A 22,498-nucleotide genomic window follows, 5' to 3' on the forward strand; every position below is an offset into this window, starting at 1 on the left:
TGTGGGGCCCAACTCTTGTCCTGATCTCCAATTTTGCAGCCAAAATAAAGGTGATATGCTTTCTTAACCAGAGTGGTTATACTGCGCTTTTGTGATGCAAAAGTCACTTCACCACAAACATAGCAGAAGTTATCTGCACTGTTCACACAAGTACGAGGCATCTCTGCTCACTTTGGCTAAACAGAAATGTGTCCCTTTGCAAAATCAAACACTGACAAAGAAGAGAGCACGATACTATATGATTTCTAGAGCTGATATAGGGCAATTTGTTCAGCAGAGTGATGTAAGCTTCTTTATGATTGCATCATCCATGACTTCTAGGAATAATACGATGCAATTCATATCATGTATGATGCAATACCAGCTTCAGATTGCATCATTCATTGTTCTTCTTCGAGTGCTTGCTCATATCCATTCCAGTTAGGTGTGCGCGCGCCGCGTGCACGCTCGTCGGAGACTTTTTACCCGAGCAACACTCGGTGGGCCAGCAGGTCGCCCCCTGGAGTGGGGCTGGCATGGCGCCTGATATATACCCCTGCTGGCCCGCCCGCTCCTCAGTTCCTTCTTACCGCCAGTGTTGGTCGTTGGAACTGTGGAGCACGCCTAGCCATTCTCCACCTCCCTAGCGTTTCACTCTTCTGTAGTCTAGTGTATATAGTTCAGTTATTATAGTGTTAGTTGTAGTTATAAAGTTAAGTAAGTATAGTTGTGCCTGTCATCGGCCGATGCCAACAGGAGACCCACACGACTCCTGTCTGAAGTGCCTAGGCGAGTCCCACCTTGTGGACAAGTGTCGGATCTGCAAGGCGTTCAAGCCCCGAACTAAGAAGGAGTGGGACAGTCGCCTGAAGCAGATCCTGATGGAGGCAGCGCTGACTCCCCCACCGTCGGCACCGACTCCGGCACCAGGACCAAGTGTCGCCTCCGCTCCGGACCCCCCGGCGCCGGCGAGGGCTCCAACTTCCCGCTCGGCACCGGCCCGGCACCCTACCCGGCACCGCTCCCTCTCCCCGAGGAGCAAAAAGCACAGGGCTCCTGCGGTGCCTGCAACTGCACCACAGTCAGAGCGTGCCTCAAAATCTGACCGCCCGGCACCGTCATCTGTCGCGGCACCGAGCGTCGCTGCACCATCGACTCCGGCCCCTCAGAGACCGTTGAGTCCGGTGCCATTCAGCTCCCCGGTGAGGACAGGGGTCGAGCTCATCGCGCCCTCCACGCCGGAGACCTTCTCAGCGGCACGCGACATCATCGCATTGACAGAGCCCGAGCTGCCTCAACCCCCGGCACTGCCGGTGCGGGTTATACAATCGCTGGGCAAGCCCGCCATGGTACGGCCGCATTCGCCAGGCACTACCGAGCAGCGGTCCCGATCTAAATCGAGGGACCACTCACAGTGTCGTCGCTCGAGATCTAGACGCCGCTCGCAGTCCCGGGACCGCTACCTGTGACTCCGGTCGTACTCGTGGCACCGTTCGAGATCCCGGTCGCCGTCGTACTACTCTCGGCACCGGTCTAGATCGCGGCACCGACGTTCATACCGCAGCTGATCCCGGCACGGCAGTGGACGGCACCAGTCGACCTCCCGGCACCGAGCCGGTAGCAGGTCCCAGTCTAGATCACGGTACCGCCATGACTCCCGGTACCGTTCACCGGCACCGCGCAGCGACGTCGGGATGCGCAGAGGCCTGCCACAGTCATCGGCGGCTCCTCCCTGGCCTTCAAGGCACTCGCCCGCTTCATCCCATATGGACAGCGCCTCTTACGGGGGTTCAGATGTGCACGCCCGCACGGACCAGGGTCCACCTCAATGGTCCTTTTGGATGCCCTGGGCATACCACCGAGCCCAGGGCGAACCTTTGGGACAAGCTCGCTCCAACCCATCGGAGCGTCGTGCACCAGAGGCCACAATCAGTCGCCCCCCCCCCCTCAGGTACGGAGGAAGACCCCACGGATACCATGGGGCAGCAGGATTCCCGGGAAACGGAGGCCCTTCTGGACGAGGCTTCAGTGCAAGAACTGCTTCTCCCTGGGGTGTCTTCGTCCTTGTCCCCGGATGAGGCGGTAGCGGGCACGTCTTCATCAGGGCCCCCGCCGATCGATCTCCGGGCACATCAGGACCTGTTGAGGCGAGTGGCCCAAAACATAAACCTTCCTGTAGAGGAAGTCCCGGAAGTAGAGGGCCCGGTAGTAAGCATCCTCTCGGTGGAGGCACCGACCAGGGTAGCCCTCCCCTTCATTAAGTCGATCCAGGCAAAGGCAGACACCATCTGGCAGTCTCTGGCCTCCATTCCACCCACTGCCCGCGGCGTGGAAAGGAAGTATATGGTACCATCCAAGGGGTATGAGTACCTCTACGTACATCCCGCTCCCTGCTCCTTGGTGGTACAGTCAGTCAATGACCGGGAACGCCACGGCCAACAGGCTCCTGCTCCAAAATCCATAGAAGCCAGGCGCATGGACTTGCTGGGACATAAAAGTTATTCTGCTGGAGGCCTTCAGCTCCGTGTGGCGAACCAGCAGGCCCTCCTGAGCCGTTACAGCCACAACACCTGGGAGGCTGTCGGCAAATTTGCAGAGCTGCTCCCTTAGGACTCACGCCAGGAATTTTCATCTCTCCTGGAAGAGGGTAGGGGGGTCGCCAGAATCTCGCTACAGGCGTCCTTAGATGCCGCAGATTCAGCAGCGAGGACTCTGGCGTCGGGTGTAGCCATGCGCCATATATCATGTCTGCAGTCTTCTGGACTACCGCCAGAGCTGCAATACACGATCCAGGATCTGCCATTCGACCAGCAGGGCCTCTTTTCTGAAAAGACGGATCCCAGGCTACAGAGCCTAAAGGATAACCGGATCATCATGCGTTCTCTGGGAATGCACACGCCCCAGACTCAGAGAAGGCCATTCCGCCCCTACCATCAGAGCACTTACCCCCCGCCTCGCCCCAGACAAGACTTCAACCGGAGGCGAGGCCAGCCAAATCGCAGACGACAGTCAGGTCCTCAAAGGGGTAACACTTCCGGTCCGAAAAGCCACCGCAGGGACCCAAGGCGAACTTTTGAAGGTGCTCCCGAGAGCAGCCTACCAATCCCCTCTCTGGATCCACTTCATTTCCTCAACCGCCTCCGCCACTTCCTACCATCATGGTCCCAGCTGACTTCGGATCGTTGGGTCCTGAGCACGGTGCAGTTTGGTTACCATCTTCAGTTTGTTTCTCCACCCCCCTCCCATCCTCCCTCCTCGTCCCTCTTCAGGGACCCCTCTCACGAGCAACTTATCGTCCAGGAGGTTCACAAGCTCCTGTCCATTGGGGCTATAGAGGAGGTGCCAAGGGAGCTAAGGGGCAAGGGGTTTTATTCCCGGTACTTCTTAATCCCCAAGTCAAAAGGGGGCCTACGACCCATCCTGGACCTGCGAGGCCTGAACAAATTCATCAAAAAGTTCAAGTTCCGCATGGTAACATAAGGAACCATCATTCCTTCCCTGGATTCCGGAGATTGGTACGCCGCTCTCGACATGAAGGATGCGTACTTCCACATTGCGATCTTCCCCCCGCACAGACGGTATCTCCGCTTTGTGGTGAATCAGGACCACTACCAGTTCACGGTCCTCCCCTTTGGGCTCTCCTCGGCCCCCCGGCTATTCACCAAATGTATGGCGGTCGTCGCTGCTGCCCTGCGACATTGTCGTATCCATGTCTTCCCTTACCTCGACGACTGGCTCATCCGAGGCACGTCAGAAGAGCAGGTGACCGGACACATCGCCATCATCACGGAGCTGTTTGCGAGCTTAGGCCTGACCATCAATCCGGACAAGTCCACTCTGGTGCCTACGCGGAGCATAGAATTCATAGGAGCAGTGCTGGACTCCAACCTCGCGACGGCCAGCCTCCCCCGGCACCGATTCCAAGCCATAGTGTCCATGGTCACAAGCCTGCGGGCCTTCCCGACCACATCTGCTCGAACGTGCCTCGCTCTCCTGGGGCACATGGCCGCATGCACCTTCGTCACCAGACACGCAAGACTCCGCATGCGCCTGTTGCAGACCTGGCTCGCGTCGGTCTATCGACCATGCAGGGATGCCATAGACACAATCGTAATGATTCCACCGAATGTTCTAGGCTCTCTAGGCTGGTGGACAATGCCCTCCCTAAGAGTGTGCGGGCCTACCGTTTCACGCCCCACAGCCATCAGCGTCCCTGACAACGGAGGCATCATCGCTGGGCTGGGGGGCGCACCTGGGGACCCTGCGTACACAGGGCCTGTGGTCACAGAGAGAGTTGACTCTTCACATCAATGTGCGGGAGCTACAGGCCGTTCGCCTAGCATGCCAGACATTCCAATGCCATTTGCACGGTCGTTGTGTTGCGGTATTCATGGACAACACAACGGCCATGTATTACATCAACAAGCAGGGCGGGACCCGGTCCTCCCCGCTGTGTCAGGAAGCAATACGTCTGTGGGACTTTTGCATAGCCCACTCTATTCATCTAGTGGCCTCCTTTCTCCCAGGAGTGCGGAACACCCTGGCGGATCACCTGAGCAGATCCTTCCTGTCCCACGAATGGTCCATCCGTCCGGACGTCCTCTATGTCATTTTCCAGAGGTGGGGGTTTCCCCAGATAGACCTGTTTGCCTCCAGATCGAACAGGAAATCCCAGGTGTTCTGCTCTCTGCAGGGTCGCTCCCCGGGCTCCCTGTCGGACGCGTTTCTCATACCGTGGATGGGTCGCCTTTGCTACGCCTTCCCACCCTTTCCTCTTGTCCATCGAGTCCTGATCAAGGTCTGGAGAGACAAGGCCCGCCTCATCCTGATCGCTCCGGCGTGGCTGCGGCAGCCTTGGTACACCATGCTGCTCGATCTGTCCCTGGTGAATCCGATTGCCCTACCTCTTTGGCCGGACCTGATCACGCAGGACTTCGGCAGGATGTGCCATCCGGATCTACAGTCCCTCCATCTGTCTGCATGGCTCCTGGCTGGTTAAGCCAATCCGAGTTGCGCTGTTCCGATGCAGTACAACAAGTGTTGTTGGGCAGCAGGAAGCCTTCCACGCGTTCAACCTACCTAGCGAAATGGAAACGCTTCTGCTGCTGGTGCAGTCAGCACAGCCACGATCCACTCGCCGTACTAGTCCCCACCATCTTGGACTACGTGTGGTCTCTCAAGCAGCACGGCTTGGCGATCTCCTCTCTACGCGTCCACCTCGTGGCTATATCCACCTTCCACCCAGGCGAGGCTGGCAAGTCCGTCTTTTCTCACCCAGTGGTGTCAAGATTTATCAAGGGCCTGGAGTGGCTCTACCCCCAGGTCAAATGGCCTACCCCTACTTGGGACCTGAGCCTGGTTCTAACCAGGCTCATGGCGCCCCCCTTCGAGCCCTTAGCCACATGCTCGCTGCTGTACCTATCCTGGAAGGTGGCCTTCCTAGTCGCTATTACATCGGCCCGGCAAGTCTCGGAGCTTCGGGCTCTGACCGTGGATCCTCCGTACACGGTGTTCCATAAGGACAAGGTACAGCTGCGACTGCACCCGGCGTTCCTCCCTAAGGTCACTTCCGCCTTCCATATTAACCAAGACGTCTTCCTGCCACTCTTTTACCCAAAGCCGCATTCATCCCGAAGAGAGCAACAGCTCCACTCCTTGGACGTCCGAAGAGCTCTCGCGTTCTACATTGAGAGAACAAAACCCTTCCGGCGTTCACCACAATTGTTTGTGGCAGTAGCAGAACGCATGAGAGGCATGGCAATCTCCTCCCAGCGTATCGCATCCTGGGTCACGTCCTGCATCAGGACATGTTACGACTTGGCCAGTGTGCCAACGGGACCCCTGACCGCCCATTCTACCAGGGCTTAGGCTTCCTCGGCCGCGTTTTTGGCTCATGTCCCCATACAGGAAATCTGCTGTGCAGCCACATGGTCTTCTGTGCACACCTTCACATCACACTATGCGCTGGTACAGCAAGCTAGAGACGATGCCGCTTTTGGCGCAGCGGTTTTGCAGTCCACAACGTCTCACTCTGACCCCACTGCCTAGGTAAGGCTTGGGAATCACCTAACTGGAATGGATATGAGCAAGCACTCGAAGAAGAAAAGACGGTTACTCACCTTTGTAACTGTTGTTCTTCGAGATGTGTTGCTCATATCCATTCCACACCCGCCCTCCTTCCCCACTGTCAGAGTAGCCGGCAAGAAGGAACTGAGGAGCGGGCGGGCCAGCAGGGGTATATATCAGGAGCCATGCCGGCGCCACTCCAGGGGGCGACCTGCTGGCCCACCGAGTGTTGCTAGGGTAAAAAGTCTCCGACGAGCGTGCACGCGGCGCGTGTACACCTAACTGGAATGGATATGAGCAACACATCTCGAAGAACAACAGTTACAAAGGTGAGTAACCGTCTTTTTTGCCTAAAAAGCAAGTACTGTCCAAACCCAGTCATAGATTTATTCATAGATCCAGTCAAAGATGTATTTTAGTCATTTCTGGTTTAAATTAAGATCCCTTCCCTTTATAACTCACTTATCCTCTGCTATTCCCAAGTCAAGGGTCGTATATACTGACCCAATAGCATATCTTGAAAACTAGGGCCAATCAACAATTTTAAACATCATTTTTGTTCTCTGTGACCCAGAATTAGTAAAGTTGGACTACATTTATTTCAGAAGCATTTTGGCTGTAGAGCAGTGTAATCAGGATGGCCCATTTCAAACAGTTGACAAGATGGTGTGAATAACAGTAGGGGGAAAAATTAGCATGGGGAAATAGTTTTTAGTTTGTGAAATGACCCATCCACTCCCAGTCTTTATTCAAGCCTAATTTAATGATGTCCAGTTTGCAAATTAATTCCAGTTCTGAAGTTTCTCGTTGGAGTCTGCTTCTGAAATTTTTTTGTTGAAGAATTGCAACTTTTAGGTCTGTAACTGAGTGTCCAGGGAGGTTGAAGTGTTCTCCGACGATTTTTGAATGTTATAATTCTTGATGTCTGATTTGTGTTCATTTATGCTTTTGCATAGAGACTGGCTGGTTTGGCCAATGTACATGGCAGAGTGGCATTGCTGGCACATGATAGCATATATTACATTGGTAGATGTGCAGATGGGAGTGGATGGGTCATTAAACAAACTGAAAACTCTTTCCTCATGCTAATTTTCCCCCCTACTGTTACTCACACCTTCTTGTCAACTGTTTGAAATGGGCCATCCTGATTATCACTACAAGTTTTTTTTCCTCCTGCTGATAATAGTCCACCTTAATTGATTTGTCTCATTAGAGTTGGTATGGCAACCCCATCTTTTCATTCTCTCTCTTTCTATATATCTTCCAACTGTATTTCCCACTCCATGCATCTGATGAAGTGGGTTTTAGCCCACAAAAGCTTATGCCCAAATAAATTTGTTAGTCTCTAAGGTGCCACAAGTAGTCCTCGTTCCTCCTGCTGATGTGGTCACCAAAAGGAAAGCATACTTTAGAAAGAAGCTTCCCTGGGTGACTCAAATAACTTGTATTGCTAGACTGAGGCTCCATTGTTCCAGTGGGTGTTCGATCAAGGCTCTTTTAGAAAATAAGAGATATATGGATGAGGTGACAGACTAGAATGAGACAGAGTAACAAACCCAGTTGCCAGGGCAGAGAGTGGAATTCAGACCTTTATGGAATCCAACTAGTATGTTTGTAGTAGAAAATTGCAATGAGTGTGTCTTTTTCCTGGTACACTGCCGCCTGCAAATACCCTTGTAAACTCGGGCGGATTCTCTGGATGTGGTCTGGAATTCAGCTGCCTCCAAAATGGTAGGAGATATAGGCAATTATATACAAGACAGGGAGTATTGGACAATGTAGGCCCAAATAAGTTAAAGAGTCTTGATGAATGAGGTTGAGTGAGACTGATAAGATCCATGGCTGGCACATGGACCAGCAGCAGTCTGGGAGACCAACGGCACCTGACCCAAAACAGAGTGATCAGGATCACTGCAGCTGGATCATGGCTGATCTTTCTGGCCACCCTAGATATTAGAAAAGACTGTACAAAAGCATAAACCAATGTAACACTTCCCGGAGTATCCAGCATTGTGAGGCACCTCACCATTACCTGCCCTTAATGTGAGGGAGTATTGTCTGTGTCTGCTGTGGATCAGCTCCCTGACACCACCAGCCTCTGGCCACACAAGCACTGCGTTCCAGGCCCTTGTAGGCCTCACTTTTCCTGTACAGGTAGCGACAGGCACACACACCAACTCCTGAGTCTTCTGAGCACCCCCCAGCGTGCCCCGCCCTTGTTCCACTGAACACTCACAGATCTCTGAGATCCGCTATTCCCAAGAGAACGGTACACACCAGCTTACAGGATTCACCTCAGGATCAGCACTCTGGTTAACATACAGCATTTAGATACATTCATAGTAAAAACAAAGATAAGGTTATTATCAAAAAACAGATTCAAAGGAAAGTGCGTAAGAACATTGGAAACAAATGGCTACATACAAAACAAAGTCATAACTTGCTTTCTAGAACCTTAACTTAACTCATAAGACCACTCTTTGTTTCCTACAGGACAATTTACCTCAAGTCCTTTTCCTGGTATTTTCAGCCAGGTTGGCTGAGATTCTGCTGTCATAAGATCAAGCCCACTTGTCCTCACAGATTGAGGGATACCTGGGTGTCTCTCTGTACCACCAGATGGCCCAGACCAGACCACTGATGTTCATCTGAAAATACCCTCCCACTCCCTGCATTCCCTGCTGTTTACTTCTTCCTGTTAATTTCCTTCTGAAGTCTGCATATGTAACTTATAAGTATAGGTATTTGTTAAGTGAGGCATAGGTACAAGTTAAGGCAATAATGCAATGAGCCTACAAGCCTCAAGGACTGTAAGACACTAAGTTACCCAAACTAATAAAGGCATAAGGTCCAAAAAGCCTTAAGCATAAATGTCTAACCTAGAGTGACCCTAGATCATAAGGTATCACAAGATAGAATGCTGGGATATTTAGTTTATATCAGCTTGGAATATTTTTAGATAGGGACATCAGCTGATGTCTGACCACAAGAATGTCGTGGTAACTAATTGATGTATATCGTAATAAGCTTGAGGTAAAAGGGTTAATAACCCATGGGAGAAAGGCCTCCCAAAGTTAGCAGGGTGAGGAACTACAAATAAGGGAAAAGGGGCTGAACTGCCTACTGAATATGCATTAGATATAATGGCATCAATGTAGTGCATTATAAAAGTTGTATTCCAGCCTGTGTGGTTTGAGAGGAAGAGATGTACCCCTTGGGGGATGCTAGGATGCTAACCACTGGTGATGGTGATGATAGTGAGGGGGAACATGAGGAAGATAACTAAAGCTACAGGTTGTTTTGCAAGGGATGGTGTAAGTATATGGATGCTCAGCTCATTCTGTATTATCTCTATCCACCCTGCTGGGTGAGTGCTTGGAAACTTGCTAACTGTGTTAATGAAACTATTATAAATATAGTGTGATTTCCTAAATGAGAATGTTGCAACTGTGCACATCAGGGCTCCCAGCTGAACAATAATTTTGATAATACTGGGCCTGTTCTTGGGACAAGAACCTCCCCAGTTTCAGAATGCTAATTAGGGGAACTAAGTCAGTAATAAAAATCGATTATATAATAAATAGATCAGGCAACAATAAGCTCTTCATTAGCATTTGACTCCATATGCTAATAGACTCCTGTTGTAAGACACCCAGCTCACAATAGTCTTCCAGGGAGATTAGTGTCTCCCACCTCTTTCTGAAGAAGTTTATCTCAAGATATGTTGCCTCCAAGAGACCTGCCTTTAATTCAAGGCCTAGAGAACATAATTTTCAGCATATGTACATAACTCCTCACATATTTTCTGTACACACACCTTGTAATGATCCTGATGACCAGTGTGACATAGGCTTTCAATGGGGACCTCACACGACCACTGTTGGTGAACCCAGGTGATCCCTGTACCCATGTGCCCTCTGGCAGTTGACATCAAGAAGTCCTTGGGTCACACTTGATCAGGTAAATGACCGTATGTCCACTCACCAGACCTGTGAGTGTCCAGGCTGGGAGCAGAATTTCCTTGTATTTTTATTGGAGTGGATTGCAAACAGGTTAATTTATGGAAAGAACCACCTTAAGGAAAATTGATAGAAGATTTGCTGATTTAGCTTCTGTCCTCTTGTATCCAGCTTGTGACAGTGAGGCAGTCAGGCTGACTTTTGGTCTCACTGCAGATACAAGCACCTTTGAGGGTCCAAGGTGCAGTAAAATATTTCTGGTATGATGCTATTTAAGCTTTCTGTATTGGAAACAAAAGTAATCCCTAGTATCTCAGGGGATTATGCTCTCTTAAAGCCAGATTCCAAGAAGGAGAAAAAGAGTCTGGTCAGCAAAAGGAAAATGAAATGGTGCAGCTTTCTTTTTCCACAAAAGAAAACAAGTGGACCTCCCACCTAGTCCAGTTGGGGAAAAACAAACAAGAAAAGATCTTACTGTGGTTACAGTTCTGGATACTAATGTAGTCATCAGTACAAAACAAGCAAATAATCCAGCAGTTTTTTCTGGAGTACAAATCATGCAAATATCTCTCCAATTCCTCTTTACCCATTTCTGGTAGAGCTGAGCATGAAACACTATCTCTAATGGCCAACACAAATCTCAGACATTTAGTCTCACTGCGGTTCAGAATGAAGGCACTAGATCTACATGTTTGGCTATGCTGACTGTGACCACCAGATCACACCCCCCACCAGAACCAGGGAAAATAATAAAGGGAATTAGGTAGGAAAGTGGGCTGGACTGAAGAACTCAAGAATCTGAATGTGGAGGAGGCGGAAAAAATTCATAAGGAAGGGTTGCAGACCAAACTTGATGAGCAAGCATCTCAAACAGGATATGAAGAGAAAGCAGAAAGCCTACAAGGAATAGAAAATGGGAGGGATCAGCAAGGAAAGCTACCTCTTGGAGATCAGAAAGTGCAGGAAAAAGTATGAACTGCCAAAAGCAAGCAAAGTTGAACCTTGCAAAGGAAATTAAAACAAATAGTTAAAGATTCTAAACTGAGAGGATGGGGTGGAGATTAAAGACAATTTAGGTGTGGCCTAACACCTAAATGAATACTTTGCCTCAGTTTTTAATAAAGGAGCTTAGGGGTAGTAGCAGGGTGACTAATGGAAAGGAGGATAAGGAAATAGAAATTACCACATCTGAGGCTGAAGCCAAACTCAGACAGCTTAATGGTACCAAATCAGGGGTCCAGATGATCTCCATCCAAGAATATTAAAGAAACTGGCACACAAGATTACAAGCCCAGTAGCAAGGATTTTAAATGAATCTGTAAACTTGGGGGTTGTAACCTATGACTGGAGAATTGCTAATGTAGTACCTATTTTTAAGAAAGTGAAAAAAAGTGATCCAGAAAACTACAGGCCCATTAATTTGACCTCAGTTGTACGCAACGTCTTGGAACAAATTTTTAAAGAGTGTGACAAAGTTCCTCTTTTACCTTGGTGGGTCCTGTGCTTATTGGCAGATTTGCTCACCTCAGTGATCTTCCCCTCTGTTGGAACCCACAGTCTGGGTCAACTCCTCCTGTGTCTGATCAGGAGTTGCGAGGTTTGGGGGGAACCCGCGCCCATCCTCTACTCTGGATTCCAGCCCAGGACCCTGTGTATTGCAGCTGTCTATAGTGCCTCCTGTAACAGCTGCATGACAGCTACAACTCCCTGGGTTACTTCCCCACAGCCTCCTCCAAACACCTTCTTTATCCTCACCACAGGACCTTCCTTCTGGTGTCTGATAATGCTTGATTGTCTGATAATTCCTCAATCCTCCAGTAGCACACCCTCTCCATCTCAGCTCCTTGCACCTCTTGCTCCCAGCTCCTCACATGCGCTTCCGCTCCTCCCCACCTGACTGGAGTGAGCTCCTTTTTAAACCCAGGTGCCCTGATTAACCTGCCTTGATTGGCTGCAGGTGTTCTAATCAATGTAGCGATCTCCACTGCCTTCTAGAAAGATCTTAATTGGCCCCAGATGTCTTGATTAACCTGTAGCAACTGCCATTTGGTTACCATGGTACTAGGGATTTGTTTAGCCTGGGGCTAACATACCTGTTCCTCGGTACTTTACTCTAGCTATCTGGCCTTGCCCCATCACAAGAGAAAGTAATTAAGGAAGCAGAGGTTAAACAGCAAATGGGTTTCACAAAAGGGAGATCATGCCAGAGCAACTCGATCTCTTTCTTTGTAAAGATAATTGATTTTTTTAGACAAAGACAATGCAGTTGATCTAATCTACCTGGATTTCAATAAGGCATTTGATACAGTTCCACATGGGAAATTATTAGTTAAATTGGAGAAAATGGGGGTTAATATGAGAACTGAAAGGTGGATAAGAAACTGGTTAAAGGGGAGATTACAACTGGGTCATACTGAGAGGTGAAGTGGAGTTCCTCAGGGATTGGTCTTGTGACCAATGTTATTTAAAATTTTCATTCATGACCTTGGCACAAAAGGTGTGCTAATAAAATTTGCAGATGACACAAGGTTGGAAAGTATTTCCAATCTAAGGAGGACCAGAATGTCATACAAGAACATCTGGAGAACCTTGAAAACTGGAATAATAGAAATGGGATGAAATTAAATAGTGCAAAGTGCTAGGTCATGTTCTTAGGGACTAACAACAAGAATTTTTTCTATAAACTGGAAATGTCTCAGTTGGAAGTAACAGAGGTCAATCACAAGATGACTATGAGTCACCAATGTGATGTAGCCATGAAGAAGGCTAATGAAATCCCAGGATGCATCAGGTATTTCCAGCAGAGACAGGGAAGTGTTAGTACCATTACACAAGGCACTGGTGAGACCTCATCTGGACTACTGTGTGCAATTCTGGTCTCCCATGTTTAAGAAAGATCATTTCAAACTGGAACAGGTGGAGAGTAGGTCTACATGGATGATCAGAGGAATGGAAAATCTACCTTACAAGAGGAGACTCAAAGATCTTGGCTTGTTTAGCCTAACAAAATGAAGGCTGAGGAGAGATATGATTGCTCTTTATAAATACATCAGAAGGATAAACACCAGGGAAGGAGAGAAGTTATTTAAGTTAAGTGCCAATGTTGACACAAAAAACAAATGGATATAAACTGGCCATTAGGAAGTTTAGACTTGGATTTAGAAGGTTTCTAACCATCAGATGAGTGGACTTAACAGTTAGAAAATGCCAAAATTAAGTTAATTTTCTAACTTTTGGCTGCTTGACTTTACAACCTTATTATTCTTTTGAAGTAGGGTTTTTTTTGTAGATAATTGTGTATACAACTTTTAGCTGCCCTACTTTGATTCACACTAGTGCCAAAGTGGGTGGTAGTAGGGAGCTAAAATATGGCAGAGACAGTGTCCGTAGGGAAAAAAGGAACTTTTTAATATTCAACGCATAATCTGTTTTGACTGGATTCAGTTATGATTGTTTGAATATGACAGTATACAGTTCAGGTCTGGGCTCTTGCCTGGAGCAAGTTAGCTAATCCTTCACCTCAAGCTGGGAGTTAACAAGTAATAGGGGGTAGGCTGGTGACAAATGTAGGCTATATCTACACTAGGAGAAAAAGTGTATGATTATTATGTGTTAAAATCATAGCATAGACAAAGGAAGGTCAAGTTTTAACACACTGTGACACTTTGTATCTCAAAGACACCCTGGAACCATTATATTCACCACTGTGATATGATTATGATATGTTTTGTATAAAATATGCCTTGTGAAGTATCATTTAAAAAGTCTTGATCTGTTCAGCATGACTATCCTGTTGTATTGCATGTGCTATCACTGCATGTAAAGTTGTGAAGTATTGCTAGGTGTTTATTCCTGAAATATGTGGTAAGTGGGAAGTGCCCACAGCCAGCCTTTCAGTGGCCACAAAGGAGCAACTAAGGCCATGTCTATGCATACAGAGCTGCAGCAGCGCTCCTGCACCGATAGAGCTTGCAGTGCATCTGGCGAAGATGCTCTATGCCAACTGGAGAGAGCTCTCCCATCGGCATAATAAAACCACCTCCACAAGCAGAGGAAGCTATTTCGGCCGGAGAAGCTCTCCCACTGACATAGCGCTGTGCACATGAGCGCTTATGTTAGTATAACTTATGTTGCTCAGAGGTGTGGGTTTTTTCACACCACTGAGTGACATAAATTATGCCGACATAGGCTGTAGTGTAGAGGTAGTCTAACACTGACAAGACAGATTTACATCAAGATTGGCCCGCTGTCCAGGTGTTGATAGTCCATTAAGGTGAATTCACTCTCCTAGGGGGCCCCTCGCAAAGCACATAGACAAAGGGGATTGCTTAACCCAGTGACTCAGCAGGGGACACAGAACATGTGATCTCTGACTCCATGTTTGAGACAGTATTTTTTCATGCCCATGAATTGGGGGTATAAATTGGAGTCTGTGACATCAACCCAGGGCCTCTCCCCACCTCCCATTCTGAAGACAACAAGAATGCTTGGAAGAAAAGCCTTTGAACTGGGAAGATTGGTCTGAGACTGAACAAAGGATTCATCCAATGTATTAAGAACTATAATCTTCCTGAAACATCCCATGGGGTGAGAAAAACTGTTTGATTAAAATCTTGCGTAGTCTGATAAAGTTTAAAATTTAGACTGCAATTTTATTTTTATTTTTTATGTAACCAACTTTGACCTCTATGCCTAACACTAAAAATCACTTAAAATCTATTTTTCTGTAGCTAAAGAAATTATTTTAATGTTTTATCCTTACCAGTGAGTTTGTCTAAAATGCTTGGGGAATGTACTCAGATTACAAAGGCTGGTGCATGTCCACTATCCTTTCAGGAAGTTGCAAACTAATTAATGAGCTTGCATTGCTCAAGAGAAGGCCTTGAACAGGGTAATCCAGTACCTTTCTGGGGTGCAAGGCTTGGGGGCTGGGCGTGTTTGCTGGTGTCTCTCTCTGTATAGATCATGAGTGTCTTAGAGAGCATTCATACAATTTAAGTGGATGTGTCTCTGCATTCTGTTGGCTGAATGATCACAGCACCTGGAGGTGTTTGCTGCATGTCACTACACAGCACTGCGAGTGACAGGCCAGGCTGGAGAGTTAAGGAGACCTAGTTTTCCCCCAGTTTCAGGTTGTACCCTGGGGTATGCTAGACACATGCTAGGAATTTACCGCAACCAACTAACTCGTTAACATTATAATTTGCCTTAGCTACACTAGGATATTAACACATATTAAAAATACACCACTTTCCTAGTGTAGATGAGACTGTACAGGGGACAAATGCAGGAAACAAGCTGGAAGCTAGAGTGGAGAAGAGCTGGATGAGCTGCTTGGGGAGAGGGAACAAATTGGTTTGGATGGGAGGGTATGGTCAAAGTGCTTAGTCAAAGGGCTGAGAGAGCTAGGGAGGTGGGAAGAGCCTTGTTTCTGGGGGAGCATGGGGCAAGAGGTGGGAAGAGGGTTGCAAGGAGACATTGTGCAGTTTGGGACATGTTTGCTTACTATCCTGGATAATCGAAGGGAAGGCACTCACCTCTGATTTTTCCCCATGTTTTTTGTTACTATGTGGATATAATTTAATATTCTGTTGCATGGCATATCATACAAGACTATCTAGGTTTCCTTCCTTGTATGAGAAAAATTGTATCTTCCACCAAGGTCATGTCTTTTTAAAAAAACTGTCAGAATCATTCAGATTAAATGCATGAGGAAATCAATAGCAGAATTGTATTAAAGAAAAACACAGCTTTGCTCACAGTTAAAGGTTTCAAGTTCAATGACGTTGGACTTTAAAGAGAGAGAAAGAAATCCCTTCATTTTTGCTATAATGCACTTAATGCACCATACAGAGAAGAATAGAAATTCTGTCCAATAGATCTTTTGTGTTCCTCTCAACCTTTGCTATTTAGCTTTCTTTTCCATTTCTGTTTAATTCTCCTTGTTCATTTAAAGGAAAAAAACCCTACCATTGCCACTACAGTAGGTATAAATATATCCTGTCACACAGAATGCTCATGATGTTTGGAAATATCTTTTCAGTCCTTATTTTGAAATATAAGTAGAAAAGAAATTCTGAATTCTGCTCATTCTTTCAGACAATACAAAGAAGGATAAAGAGTGTGTTAGAGCCACACTGAATAAATTTACTCAAACATTCTTGATCTCAGCATGTTAACAATGAGCATACCTAATATGCAATGATAGGAAGAACCAAATAACTGAGTCATACCTGCCTCATTTTACTGATATCACCAATATGTCCAAATACTGAAAGTCACTTTGTCTTCTGAGTTTCTTTCACATCAGAGTCTCAATCCAAGTATGGATTGGTCCAAAATGTTGTATACAAAAATACTGTAGTTGGACCTATCCTTAATTTGTAGCTTCAGTGCAGCTGTACAACAGATATGCTTCCCTCACTTAGAAATCATCTTTTACTACGTCTCTTAGATACCTTCTTAAATTTAAATCTACTTCAAGCAATCACTTACCATAGCCCCCCTTTGAACCAAGCTTTCGTTTTTTTGTATTGTTGTCTTAAAATATTCCTCCCCCTGAAAGCTAGTCTTTCTTTACATTGTACAGTGACTTTGTATGGGCTTCTGCCACTTAACTCTTACTAAAGGTTTAGTGTTCCCATTTTAAGAGCTTCAGTTTTATTTATTTACTTACCTTACTATGTAGCTGAGATGCAGAGGTGCATTGGTGGTTCACTACACTGTCAGCAGCTCTTGTCAGGCCTGACATACTCACTACACCTAACACACTGTTGTCATGACATATACCCAAAAGGTAGCATGTAATATATCATTGGAGAACTAATAACTCAATGATCATTAATATTCTTGTGTGTTGTATGTATGAGGTGTGTACAAAGAGATATAAACATGTGTTGAAATTATTTTCTTAAAATGTGTGCCAGGCAAGACATAAGGTTGTGAAAGAAACTCAGAAGATAAAGTGACTTTCAGTATTTGGACATATTGGTGATATCAGTAAAATGAGACAGGTATGACTCAGTTATAAACAAAGGAATGTGATTCCACCTGCTTAAATGTTTCTTCAGGGTAAACCAAGAGACATTGCAAATGCTTGTTCATCAAAGCCATCAGGCTTGTTCATCAAAGCCATCAAGCTAACCAGGGGAGGAAGTAACCACTCAACTATCACCCACAGGGGAGGAGCCAACATAAAGTCTTCACCAGACCACATAATGTCTCTTCCCAGAAGGAGAAAAGGAACTTTACTTGAAAATACATTTCAGTGGTTTACTGGTCTATATAGAGAGGGGGAGTGAACTCCTAAGTTATCCTTCACCTGAAGAAACAAAGGAACCGAGCACTTTGAGCTCTGTGAAGATCATGGCAAGAGAGTCTGCTCACCCATGCTGGAAAGCAGGGCCGGTGCAAGGAAGTTTCGCGCCCAAGGCGAAATTTCCACTTTGCGCCCCCCCCCGCTAATCCTGCCCCCTGTGGCAGCTAACTGAGCCCCCCACCAGGGGAGCCCCCCCTGCAGCAGCTACCCCCCCCCGAAGCTAACCCCGCTCTGGGAGACCCCCTGCTGCAGCAGCTAACCCCGCCTGGGGAGCCCCCCCACCACGGCAGCTAACCCTGCCCACGGAGACACACACACACCCCTCAGCAGCTAACCCCGCCTGGGGAGCACCACCCAGCGGCAGCTAACCCTACCTGGGGGGACTTCCCCCCCCACGGCAGCTAACCCCGCCTGGGAAGACTCCCCACACACACACCACAGCAGCTAACTCCCACCTGGGGAGACTCCCCCACCCCCCCACGGCAGCTAACTGTGCCTGGGGAGCCTGCCCCTCCCCTTGGCAGCTAATCCTGCCCTGGGAGACTCGCCCCCACAGCAGCTAACCCTGCCTGGGGAGCCCGCCCCAGGTCTCCTCTGCTGAGCATGCCGGCGCCACTCTAATTCTCCTCCCCTCCCAGGCTTGTGGCACTGATTGGAAGAGACTTTGAGTGGGGGCTGCATGCTTGGCAGAGGAGGCAGAGTGGAGGGGATCTGGGGAGGGGAGTGGTTCCCCTGTGCGCCTCCCCTCCCCATTATTGCGGGCGGCCCTCCCTGCACCCCCTGCCCCAGCTCAACTGCACTCCACCTCCTCGCCTGAGCAGGCTTTTAGGCACACCCAACCACTAGGCACCCTAGGCGGCAGCCTAATTTGTCTAAATGGTTGCACCAGCCCTGGTGGAAAGCAGACTCAATGAGAAACACTTCTTTGAACAAGCGAGTCTAATTTATTAAATCAGGTTTTAGTCTTTAGAAGGATATTTTTATATTTGCATGTAACCCTTTCGGACTTTATTTCTTACACTTGGCATTACTTAATCTTATGTCCTTTTCTTAAACAAACTTGCTTTACATTTACTATAAACCAGTTCTGTGAAGATAACAGGTGGCAGTGTATTGTCTGTTTATAGGAGCAATGAATTTCATAACTTTGGTAAATATTAAGGAAGAGGGCTGGACACTACAGGGCAGATGGTTTTGGGGAAATGTGGGTTGGGGAGAGTGTTGAGGTCACTCTGAAAAAGTAACTGGGTGGTGGAAGCCAGAGTGTGACCTGCTTACCTGTCTGGTGGCTATTGGTGTCTGGGCTGAGCGTCACAGTAGCACAGCGTTCAAGGCATCAAGAGTTGTCAGGCAGATAGAGACACAAATCCTTACTGGTCTGGGTTAAACCCTAAAGTGTTATGATAGATATAGACCAGGGGTCGGCAACCTTTCAGCAGTGGTGTGCCGAGTCTTCATCTATTCAGTCTAATTTAAGGTTCCGTGTGCCAGTAATACATTTTAACCTTTTTAGGAGGTCTCTTTCTATAAGTCTGTAATATATAACTAAACTATTATTGTATGTAAAGTGCAGAGCCCCTTGGACCGGTGGCCAGGAGCCGGGCAGTGTGAGTGCCACTGAAAACCAGCTCACGTGCCGCCTTCGGCATGCGTGCCATAGGTTGCCTATCTCTGATATAGAGAGAGTGAATCCAGGATTTCTGCCTTAAGAGTGGAGCATGTGTGTACACTCCAGATTTACCTCTATCTCTGCTAAGATTTGGGTATTTCTGCACTACCTAACTACTTACAGTATATTTGGGGCCAAGGGCCATCTTCCTTATCACATTAATTGACACATTTTCTGTGTAAATACTTCTGAAAATAGTATATGAGCTCACTGGTTGGCAACTAAAAGATGGTATCCCTAGCCTCTGTTTGCCAGAAGCTTGGAATGGGGGACAGGAGAGGATCACTTGATAATTTCCTGTTCTGTTCATTCCCTCTGGGGCACCTGGCATTGGCCACAGTTGGAAGACAGGATACTGGGCTAGATGGACCTTTGGTCTGACCCAGTATGACCATTTTTATGTTCTTATGAGTCTTATGGATAGGCAAGGGATGTCTGAACTTTCATCCTGAGTGCCATTGACCAAGAAGCATTACAGATTATTCAATCTAATGTTTCACCATGAATAAAAGCTGTCTCTTTCCCAGTGTCAGTTTGTGACCCAATTCTGATCTGTAAATCATGAACTCTATAGACAAGAAAAATCTCTTAGTTATCAAGCCAAGGACTCTGCTAAACGTCTCTGCTTCCAGAAATAACACCCATGCTTCAGTACATTTACTAATGTTTTGCACATTGTAGTTTTACATGTGCTAAGAAACGGGCTTGTGTGATTCCCTTGAGAGATTATGCCACAGCTCACTAGTTCTCACTGTCAGGAAGCATTTCCTGATATTCAGCATGTATTTTCTCTTTATTAATTTAATTTCATCACTTCTACTTACATTACCTTTTATTATGCAGGATAATTCCTTGTCCTCCTTTGGGGCTTATACCCTTCCTATTTGTAGTCTGTCACCATGTGCCCCATTTGTCATTGTTTAATCAAACTACAGTGGGCACAGTTAAGAACTTTTCTTTTTAAAGAGAAGTTACTTGTTCTAGCTGTTGTCACTATCAGGTATAGAAATACTTGGTAAGGTTGATGATACCAGTAAAAAAGGCAAAAGAAAGCTTTTTAGCTATATCCACTGCATAAATATTTACATACTCTGACCTCTCCTCAAAATCTTGGATTCACAAAAATCTTTATTGTTTTTTCTTCCCCTAGACCTCATTTCTTCTCCTCTTTCTGTGTCTCACATTTGTTCTAGTTATGTATTTCTCCTCATCAGGGCTTTTCCTGGATAACTGTCATCATCATGTTTTTAGCCAACTGGCACTGACCTAAAGTTCTTTCTTCTCTCTTCTGCATGGACTGGATTGAATAGCATTCAGTATTCCTGTCACATGGTGAGACAGGCCTTAAAGGGGATCAAGTCCTTCCTCTGACCTGGGCCTGGTTCCCTGTCCCTCCCCCCAATCACATGACTGAGAAAGCCAGGGTCTGAGAGCCCTGCCCTGTTGGGAGATAGAAAAGGCAGCATTTCCTGGAGTGGAGGGATATCTGAGGGAGAGCAGCTGCTGAATAGCCCTGAATAGGTGTTGCTCTTTTCTGGTGGGTGCACTGGCAGCCGGCAGATTTCCTTTCTTAGATGGTGGGGTCATTTGAATAATGTACTCTCCTTGATCTGCATGCACCTCTTGCAGAGTGTAGGAGTTGGGCAGCTGCCCCAGCAAAGAGATGCAGTCTGCTGGCTATTTCCACAGTGCAGGGAACAAAAATTAAGGAAGTGTTATTTTGGATGGGAAAGGGTCAGAGATCTGGGGGCCTTTTAGAGTAGGGAGAGCAAAACAGATGGACACAATTTAAAGTTAGTAATTTCTACTTAATTTATTTGAGTTTCTACATGGTGTTATACAAGCCTGACAGAGGTGGGCACCCAAATTGTTGTTTGGAATATGAGGGAGATTCTTCTGCCTGACTGAGAGGAAGGAAGGAGAAAGGATATCCCCACTTTTCATCACTCTTCCTCTCTCTCTTTTCCCTCATTCCTTCCTTTCTCTCGCTGCCTCCTCTGTAATCTCCCACACTTAACTCTCCCCTGTCTGCCCTCATACTTTCGCTCTTCATCGTCTTTTGAAATTGGTGGTAGGGACAACAGGTCACCCCTGCCCCTGAACCTTATCAGAGTAGGTTGGCACTCACAAAGCTTTTCCTCACAATTGGAAAATGCTGGCAAAATAGCAAGTTTAGCTCTGGGGAGGAGGGCTCATCCAGTACCAGTCCTCAAACCGAATGCGGCAAGCAGCCCCAGAATAGCTCTCCACCACAATTTTACAATGGGCTGTTTGTATCTGAGAGTGTCTTGTGCCCTTTGATCAATCTTAAAAGTAAGTTTTCCTTTTTGTTATTATACTTTATATTTGTTTTTGTTAAAGATATATTGCTTCCCACTCTCGAAAGAGAGGAGGGCTGATGATAGATTCAGACTGGGAGGAAGACTGGTTGTTCTGTTGATAGTGAAGTTATTGTGCTAGCCTGGCTCTACTGAAGCAGTGGTGCTGACGTGTCAGATGTGCATTTGAGATTGACATGCAGTATTCCCGTCACATGGTGAGACAGCCCTTAAAGGGGATCAAGTCCTTTCTCTGACCTGGGTCTGGTTCCCTGCCCCTCCCCGCAATCACATGACTGAGAAAGCTGGGGTCTGAGAGCCCTGCCCTGTTGGGAGATAGAAAAGGCAGCATTTTCCGGAGTGGAGGGATATCTGAGGGAGAGCAGCTGCTTGCTGGGGGAATCTAGACCTGATATGGGGCTCTCCACCAGGGGGCCTGGGGAAACTCATATGTAGCCCAAGATGGGCTGTGGAGAAGGTCTGTGAGGAGGCAGCCTAAAAGGAACCTGGGAAGGGGTGAAGCATGTGAAGGAAACATCCTGGGGCAAAATAGCATTGGTGTGGGCTGGAGAATCAGCATTGGTAGTGGTCCTTGTTTAGGGGTCCAGGCTATAGCTTCCAGACAGGATAGGAGGGAAGCTCCCCTTTTACCCTTGTGTCAATGAGAGGTGGAGGGTGAGACCAAGACAGACCCTGATGGGGAAATGATTATTAATTAAACCCTGGGAGGGCTGAAGAACTAGGGAAGGGCTGATGGTTGTTTTGTCTTTGGACTCTTTGTTTAACTCCAAAAGGGAGAGGATTCTTGTAGGGTTTGGCCAGAGGGTCATAATCCAAGTCATGAAAAGACCACCACCAAGGGGGAAAACTGAGGCAATGTTTGTCTCCATGACAGGGAGAAGTAAACCAGTGTTATAATTGCCATGGGCCAGTGAAAACCAGTCATACTATAGAGATGACACATTTGAACTCAAAGGAAGGAGGATGGGTACATTTCTGTTGCAAGTCTTTTTGCCAGCATACTTGGTTATCTTTGATTGTACCGGTAATAAAATGGAGATTTACATTTATTCAGGTTTTTAATTCTTCTAAGGTGTGTACTAATGTTCTCTTTCCAACTCCAAAATTCAGGACTGTTCTACTTCTGCTCATCCAGTATTAGATTCCACCTGCCAGAAATGAGGATGAT

This window comes from Gopherus evgoodei, chromosome 1 (genome assembly GCF_007399415.2).
Source record: "Gopherus evgoodei ecotype Sinaloan lineage chromosome 1, rGopEvg1_v1.p, whole genome shotgun sequence".
NCBI classification, from domain to species: Eukaryota; Metazoa; Chordata; order Testudines; family Testudinidae; genus Gopherus; species Gopherus evgoodei.